Consider the following 8,476-nt stretch of genomic DNA (forward strand, 5'->3'; position numbering starts at 1 on the left):
CCACCACAGGTAGGGTAAGGAAGCAGGTCCCACATCCACTCCAGCTGGAACAGGGATCAAATCCTGTGCTGTTGGCATCAATCTGATCCACACCGGTCATCCAGCCAACTGGCCCCCCAAAGCGTCTGAGCTGCTGTGGTAATGTGCACTTTTCCATGCATGTTGTAATCCAGAGCTATGAATAGTGATCGAAGAGGCTCCAATTTTCTTTCCATCACGTGATTGACCAGGACTCTCTCCTGCTCTTACTGCCTGCCATGGGTGCATGTTGGAAGGATTTGTAGGTTGATACTCAACCTGTTAGGCTCCATCAAGTCCTGGAATGTGAGCTTCTGGCTCAGAGGCAGGGACTCTACCCACTGTCCCACAAGACCTCATATGTCAAAATTCTCCACTTAAACTCTATCTGCCATAGTTTTGCATGCTCACTTAGTCTGGTTAATTTACGTGCCTCCCTATGGGGCAGAAATGAAGAAGTTCTTCAGTAAAAAGAGTAATAATACATGGATAGGACCTTGTGCTAGGGTAGTGGAAGCAGAAACCTTGCAAACCTTAAAAACATTATTGCATGGCTTAAAGGAGGAGTCTGTAGTTTATTCTCTGGATATATGAAGGACTGAATAGCATCTCTCTTCTTAGTCTATCTTGTAATCCAATGTATAATTTAGGAATATGAAGAGTTTATAAAATTGCTTATTTATATAGTTGTTGTCTTTATCAAGTTTTTAGCTGTGACTCAAAAAAGGTTAAATGATCCTGTGCCAAGGGTCACCCTGGCCTTTGCTATATAAGCAAGTTGTATGGTTCTTAGGCTGGAACTTCTGTAGTTGCTGATGCATACCAACCATCCACCTACACCACATAGCTGCAGTCTCTTTTCCACACTAAACATCTGGAGAAGGTCAGTTCTTTGGGATGTCTACAATTACACAGCAAGATCCTGCTTGCAGTGGCGTGAAACTTGCATGATGCACTTTCAGTTCACAACATCTGAAGTACCCTCTGTGACTCTACCCTGAACAAAACTCCCACTCAAGTACACAGCATTTCAAATCCTGGACACACCAATTCACCTCACGTCAATCTCAGCAGAGTGAAACAAAGGGAGTAAATGTGCAATAAAAGAGCAAGCCTTTATCCTTACTAGAAAATTTCTCTTCAAACAGCTGTCCAAAGATTGGGTGAATATGGAACAAATGTAAAGTCCTGATGTATTTTTTCCACTTCATTGTCCTTTTATAAGGCATTTCAATGAAGAAAACAAGTTAAATTAAAGATAGATTTCAGTGTTGGGGGAAAAAACATTTTTTTAAGCATTTCTCCGTTTTATCCTTATAAATCCCACCAATGCTATTCCATAATGAACTAACTGATAAGCTTCCCTTAGTTCAACACATAGGTTTGCACCCACATTTATATAACTGCCACTTCTACTACTACAACAGCAACAACAATAACAAGTTGGATTTATATAGCGCCTTCAACATAGTATACAATCCCAAGGTACTTCACAGAGGCATTACAAAACAAAACTCGACACTAGGCCACATTAGGGGGTATTAGGGCAGAAGACCGAAAGTTTGATTTCCTTAGGTTTTAAGGAGTGTCTTAAAAGAGGAAAGTGAAATAAAGAGGCGGGGAGGTTTTGGGAGGGAATTCCAGAGTTTGGCCCTAGACAACTGAAGGCATGGCCACCAATGGTGGTGCAATTGAAGTTGGGGATGCTCAAGGGGTCAGAATTACAGAAGTGCATTTCTCAGGAGGGTTAAGGGTAGGGCTTACAAGGATAAAACAGAAATATTTTTTAAAACTCTCTTTTCTTCCCCTGACACTGAAATTTATCTTTAATTTAAGTTGTTTTCTTCATTGAGAGGCCTTAGAAAATGACAATGAATTGGAAAAAATTACATCAGGACTTTTACATTTGTTCCATATTCATCCTATCCTCTGGACAGCTGTTTGAAGACATTTTTAGGGAGTGGTATAGACCAGTAAGCACAGGGGTGATGAGTGAACAGCATTTGGTGTGAGTTCGGACACAAGCAGCAGAATTTTGGATGACCTCAAGTTTACAAGGGATAGAATATAAGAGGCCAACCAGCAGTGCATTAGAATAGCCAAGTCTGGAGGTAACAAAGGCATGGATGGGAGTATCAACAGCAGATGAGTTGAGGTAGAAATAGGTGCTCTTGGTGATGGTGCAGTTGCGTGGTTGAAACTCATCTCGGGGTTCAATAGGACACAGAGGCTGCAAACAGTCTGTTTCATGTTTAGTTAATTGCCAGGTAGAGGGATGAAATTAATGGAAGGGAGCAAAGCTTGTGACAGGGCCAAAGACAATGGCTTCAATCTTCCCAATATTTAACTGGAGGACATTTCTGCTCATCCAGTGCTGGTTGTTGGATAAACAGCCTGGTAATTTAGGGACAGTTGAGGGGTTGCAAGGGTAAGTGTGGTTGCATTTTTCTTAGCTCTGCCTGTATCATAAATACTTGTCACAAGATATGGCTAAGTTGCTTCAGTTCAAACACCTGATTTTATGTGAGGAATGTCAGCAATTACAGCAATTATATGAAGCTCACTAGGAGATAGAGGCTAGTAATATATTGAGCAGAAAGCTATAATAGTGGGGAAAAAAACTTACTTTAGTGCCGGATTACAATAGTGAAGTGACTAATATTTTGTACAAGGAATACATTGGATGTGGCTTTTAAACATTTGGAAAGGAATGGGGAACAGGGGGTTTAGCATTTAGGAAATTTAATTGGCGGCTCTGGATTTTGTGTCTGTAATTTTTTTCTTGCATATGCATTTGATTTTAAAACTTTGTTTCTTTCCTGCCTTTTTTTTTTGCGTTTCTTCCTCCCTGTCACTTCTCCCAAAGTCATTGGCTGGGAATCTCCTCTGAATTACCATCTGCTTAGGGGCAGATTTATTCGAGTTAACAAAATAAGTTATTATTTCAAATCCACCAAAAAATATGATCTTCCTCCCCAAAAATGCCAGTTTCTTTTAAAACTTGCCAGCAGCTCACTCCGCCACAGTGAAGTGGTGTTAAAGCATCATGACTAACTCCTACAGCTCATTATTTTCCATTTCCACCCAAAATATGGTCTAAGTAATTAATGCCACTACATCCAAGACAGTAAGAGCCAATGCAAGGTATGCCTGAAGCAGATGCCACACTGAAGAGGCCATTTTGTGTGCTGCAACTGAAGGTTGGTGTTTCTTTGCTTGCATAGTGATTCTTTTAGCACTCTTGTTATGAAGAAGAGGAGGATGAATACACGGAAGAGAGTAGAGTTCAGCTTCATAAAAGGTATCTCTTACTTACACAGATTCATTTAGCAAGGACTACGGACCAAGAAAGTGTTACTTAGGCGGGTGCATAACAAGGAGAGGAAGTGGAACTGTAGAGCGAGCAGCCAGCTACCTGAGAAAAGAGAGCGCAATGATAGCCCAGACTGCTTCTACCGCCACTCTTTCTGTTAGCTAACTTATTTCTGCCACGAATACAGAAGAGAATCCCGGATAAACACCCCAGCTCAGAGACAGAAGGCTGAGCTACAATGCCAGGTTATTCCCTAGGCAGAAATTTGAATATCTGCCCCGATATTGTAATCACACATATGGAATATTTCACACTTATCAGCATTAAATTCAATTTACAATTTGTCTAGTTGCATAACTGCTCCTTAATTGAATCATCTGTCTGCCTCTACTGCGCTTCCTATTTTAGTATTGTCATCAAGTTTGTAACAAATGATATTGGAGAGGGGCAGGCCAACAGCACCCATTACATCGCCATTTTTCTACTCTGCACCACCTTCAACTTGCATGTGCAAGATTAACTGTTCTATTAACACTTTATTAATATTCATAATACCAAGACATTCCAGCAGATCACTTTGAAACCTTTTAAAACTAGAATTATAAAGTTTGCTTCACAATGGTGAAAGTCCCTCTGTGCTTCCCTGCCGATTCTAATGCTGAATTCATATGGCAGCTTAGGTGTAGAATTGAACTGCTTGACCGGGACACAAGTGTAATATAAATGCACCCTTATTTTTGTATATAATGCAAAAAGTGCAGTGCGACTGCCCTGTTTCAGAATTTTAAATACCTGAATGAAACAGATGAAAATGAATCGGTCTGACGTGGATTGCTCCAAACTTGTGTGAACTCCCCTCCATTACTCTGTGCACCAGCAAAGCAGAGACTCCACCAGGTGCACAGGAGGGATGTGATCTCATCCCTCATTGTCTTTTTACGTGAAACCGATTTTAAAGGCAGACTTCACGGTTACTTTACCATCGATTGCACTACAGCTGTGAATCTATCATCAGTCTGCAGCTGATTTACTCGTGTAAGTGAGGCAGGGTGAATTCGGAGTAACATTTCCGACCTCCCAATGTCAAATATAAAGGCGACCGTGAATAAGAGGGCGTCTATGAAATCGGTCAGCTGCTTTTTTTCTGTTGCAAAGAAAATAAAGAACACACAACGTTTGGGACTTGTTCATGAATATGGCAAATAGGTTGCAGAAACCACATAAAACTACAAGGTTCTGTTTAATTCTGGTCCGAACTGAATATGACTTTGCACTGCTATTGGGCATCTATGTTTCCTCTCTGAGAACCATTATGTATAATTTCGGACTTTAAACATCCCTGAACTCATTCAGATGAAAGACATGGGAAAAGATATTGGATGCAAACTGATTATAAAGAAATTAGACTCAGATTTTAAATTAACAGAATGCACAACCTTTTGCGCGCAGTACGTTTGACATTTTGATGATGTTGCTTTGGATAAGCTATCAACATTTATGAGTTAGCGTGTGAGTTGGTGTGTTTCCGTTTGCTGGCCTCGCCTATGCCAAATAAAACCACGGTTTATTCTAAGTCCATGGATTCGAAAGAGGTCCTGATCATTAAAATCGAGGTTCAACCAAATTTTGAGACTATGATAGATGCCTAGTAAGATAAGGAGATTGTGAATTCATACCTTTAGTTATTCACATTCTTGTTAAACAATCAAGCAAGGTTTATAAACACGTTGTATGGGGGAAGGGAAACAGATCTCACTTCTTTCCAAAAATGAGCTGTCTGAAATTAACACATTTACAACCGTTCCCTGTGTCACGCGCTCTCCACTTCGTTTGTTTCCTGACTCCTTTTGAAATGTTTCAATGGACGATCCGCCCAACGTTGACACTTCGGGACAGATCCCATAACGCCTGACTTCATATTTTCGATCTTAATTATACATCAAACAAGCCTAAACGCCCATGTTCTGCCCGTACTGGTATGTTTTTGTGCAAATCTGAAACTTTTATTACCCAAACACAATTTTTTTCATGCAAATCACTTGGAAAGAACATAATAAATGAAATAAAAATAAGAATATCCAAGCTGTTTTTCTGAATGGATAAATGAAGAATAATTGCTTGTGAAAAGTCACCCCAGTGGCATTTTGTTGTCTCTTCGATCATTGTCCTTTTCCACTATTATTGAAGACTTTTTTGAAGTTTAAAGGACAGCAGACCGAGCGGTTCTTTTCAATTTTTGTTATTCAAGGACTGTTGCCTGGTAACAAATACTCAACAAATCACAAGTGTATTTTACGTTAATCAGGAATATTCCAGTGTATCAGTGGGAACGTTTTTTTTTAATAGCCCGATACAAATTAATGATGCCCATCCATCTGTCCGGCCTTAGCAATGTTAGTCAAACAAGACAGATCTAGTAACATGAGACAGTTTAATTAAACTGCACGTGTTAATGCAACTAGTTTCAAGCACCGGAGCCATACGTTTGAACGAATGTTATAACATTTTTTGAGAATACAGTTGTGGTTTTTCTTCGTATCGTGGTCATATTTAACAAAGCTTTAGTTCAAGTTCTTTTAGAAGCTGTGACTTTGAGTGGCTATTGTAAAGTCAACAGACGAGCCTTGGTGTCAGCTACAATGGCTTTAACTGAGTCTTACAATCTGTACGTTTACCGTGATAATGGATCACGGTCGCAACTTGTAGAATGGGGTGGCACCAAACTGACATTGCTCCCAAAAGCACTTTTTTTTTGTTGTTTTACTTTTTGGTGAACATTCCCATATTTAGTGGAACAAAAGAAATTTAGAGCGTTAGTGTCAGTTGCATGCGAACTCAATTTAAATTGAGGAAAGGGGCAAATTTATCATAATTCTGGTTTACATATTTCAGCTTCATCAATGAATTAGTCGGTGGAATTATAACATAGCAGAGCTAGCATATAGCATTTTTTTGGAGAAAAAATAATTTCAATTAAAATTTTATATCAACATAACGTATTTGACCCCGAATAGGAGTAACACGCATTGTTTTGCAATAACACGTTTATATGTTATTAAACTTTCCTTCAGCCATTTTCCAAGACGGTTTGAGTTGTTTTCCTGGTGTTTGACAGGTTATTTGGAATTAATAAGAAAATCAAAGGAAAGAACCCCAAAAACAGACAGCAGACCCGGTCAAAGCAGCACACTATTGTTCTCTGTTGCTCTTTAGAAACTGGAATCACAAAAGAGCAATTTTGTTACATTCGCATTTTTTACACCGACTTAAGCAACACAGACAAAGCACTTTGTCACCCGAGTAGAATAAACGGATTCAAAGGATTTCCCCTAAATAGACTAATTTTATACTTGAATTATGAAAGTAATGTTCAGGTAACAGTCGGCGCTCTGTACCCAGCCGCTTAATACCTCTTAAATCCTTACACGTGTCTCGGCTAGTCGAAGCAATTTGACCTCATTATAGGCTCATAACCACTCTCATTCCCAGGATTACTTCATGAACAATGAAATTTTATTGGTCATAATTATCGAAAATAATATTGTAACGAGGGCCATGCGATGCGGGCGCGCGCCTTGCATCATTCCGCCTGGCTTAGGCATTCTTTCATTTTATTTCACTGGAATCAGTGGCCTTTTTCTACCTCCCTGCTTCTGTAATATCGTTCACTCGCTTTATTAGTACAATTACAAAGCTGCTTGGTGATGTGATTGAGGCTGCCTGACCTCCATTCAGCTAACTCGCTGAAGAACTTTTCTGGTTCAACTTTTATTACAGAGACGTCTGGGCTTCTGAGTGACCGTTCAATTTCATATGCTCCCCTCCTGGCTGTCCATTCCTCTTGGAGGAAATCAGGTGATCTGAGGGGAAAATAAATAAGAACACATTTAATATTCTTATCACAATTGAGTGGGAAATATGGTTGGCATTCGACTACCCGAAATGGGATTGGTGTGGAATATAGTGGTGTATGTTTAAGGAGACATGGCTGCACCGATCTAGCACTGGTTCTAACTACATCAAAGCTCAGATCTACCCCTTATACTTTTATTAAGTATTTTATGGTCTTGCCTTGATATTGAGTGCAGTGAATGAAATTGACACGGGAACAAACCGACCCTGCTGTTGACTCTATTTGCGGAAATGTTGAACAATACTTTGGGGCGTTCAAACTGGCGAAAAAGCACATGGACCTTGTCTCAGGAAGGTGGGAGGTTTGAAAGATACATTGACTAGATCAGGTTTTCGTGACAGGGTTGACATGGGGAAATAATGGCAAGCGGTGGTTGTGCTAAATTATTGGCATTGAACATTTAACGCAATAACGGGCGCTATCTTAAGACTAGTCGTCGAACAGAGAAGCAGTTTTCTGGGTTCCGATTGATCTTCACTTTATCGTAATTTATTCTTGTAGGTGACATGCACTTTAGGTTTGCTATTAATGAGAATAGTGTACGTAGCCGTGTACTTGTAGCCCTGTAGTTGCACGTCTTCGGGGCTGGGATACATAGTGTGAAACGATTTAAATAAAGAGATTACAATGTTCTCATTATAGAGCAGTGAACTGTAGCTCTGTTGTTAGATAACACGAAATTAGCACAATTGATTGAAATTTTATTGACGTTGTCCAAGAACCTTATTTGGACGATTATGATTTTCAGATTATTTGCCTGCATTTCAGTCAGTCGCGGAATTTCTTGTTGGAGGTCCTTTCATGAAAGCCGTGTAAAGCTCCAAGTTGACCCGCTAGGACCCTGGCGCAGAGCAAAATCGCTAATTATTGTCACAAGATGTCGGATTAACGCATTGCTAGGATAGTTAGCTGCCTGTTAACATGCACTAATCTGGTACCCAATAAACACTTATTAATTGAATGATAATCGCAAACAAATAGCGCAATCATCATTCACTCTGTTAATTCATAAAAAGTGAATTGCCAAACATAAACAATCTTAGTCCACGGTGCGCGCTGCTTGTGTTACAATTATTGAAAGAACCGCAGTTATTGCCTTTAATGGTAACAAGATAATTGAATATTTTGTATTAAAGTAAGTGTTGAAATCACTGGGTAGGTTCAAAAGTGACAGTTTCTATTGAGTATGTGCTGTCAATCTAAAAGCTGAAGTTCTTCACTGTGCTGAAATG

The sequence above is a fragment of the Cetorhinus maximus genome, chromosome 1, assembly GCF_964194155.1.
Source record: "Cetorhinus maximus chromosome 1, sCetMax3.hap1.1, whole genome shotgun sequence".
NCBI classification, from domain to species: Eukaryota; Metazoa; Chordata; class Chondrichthyes; order Lamniformes; family Cetorhinidae; genus Cetorhinus; species Cetorhinus maximus.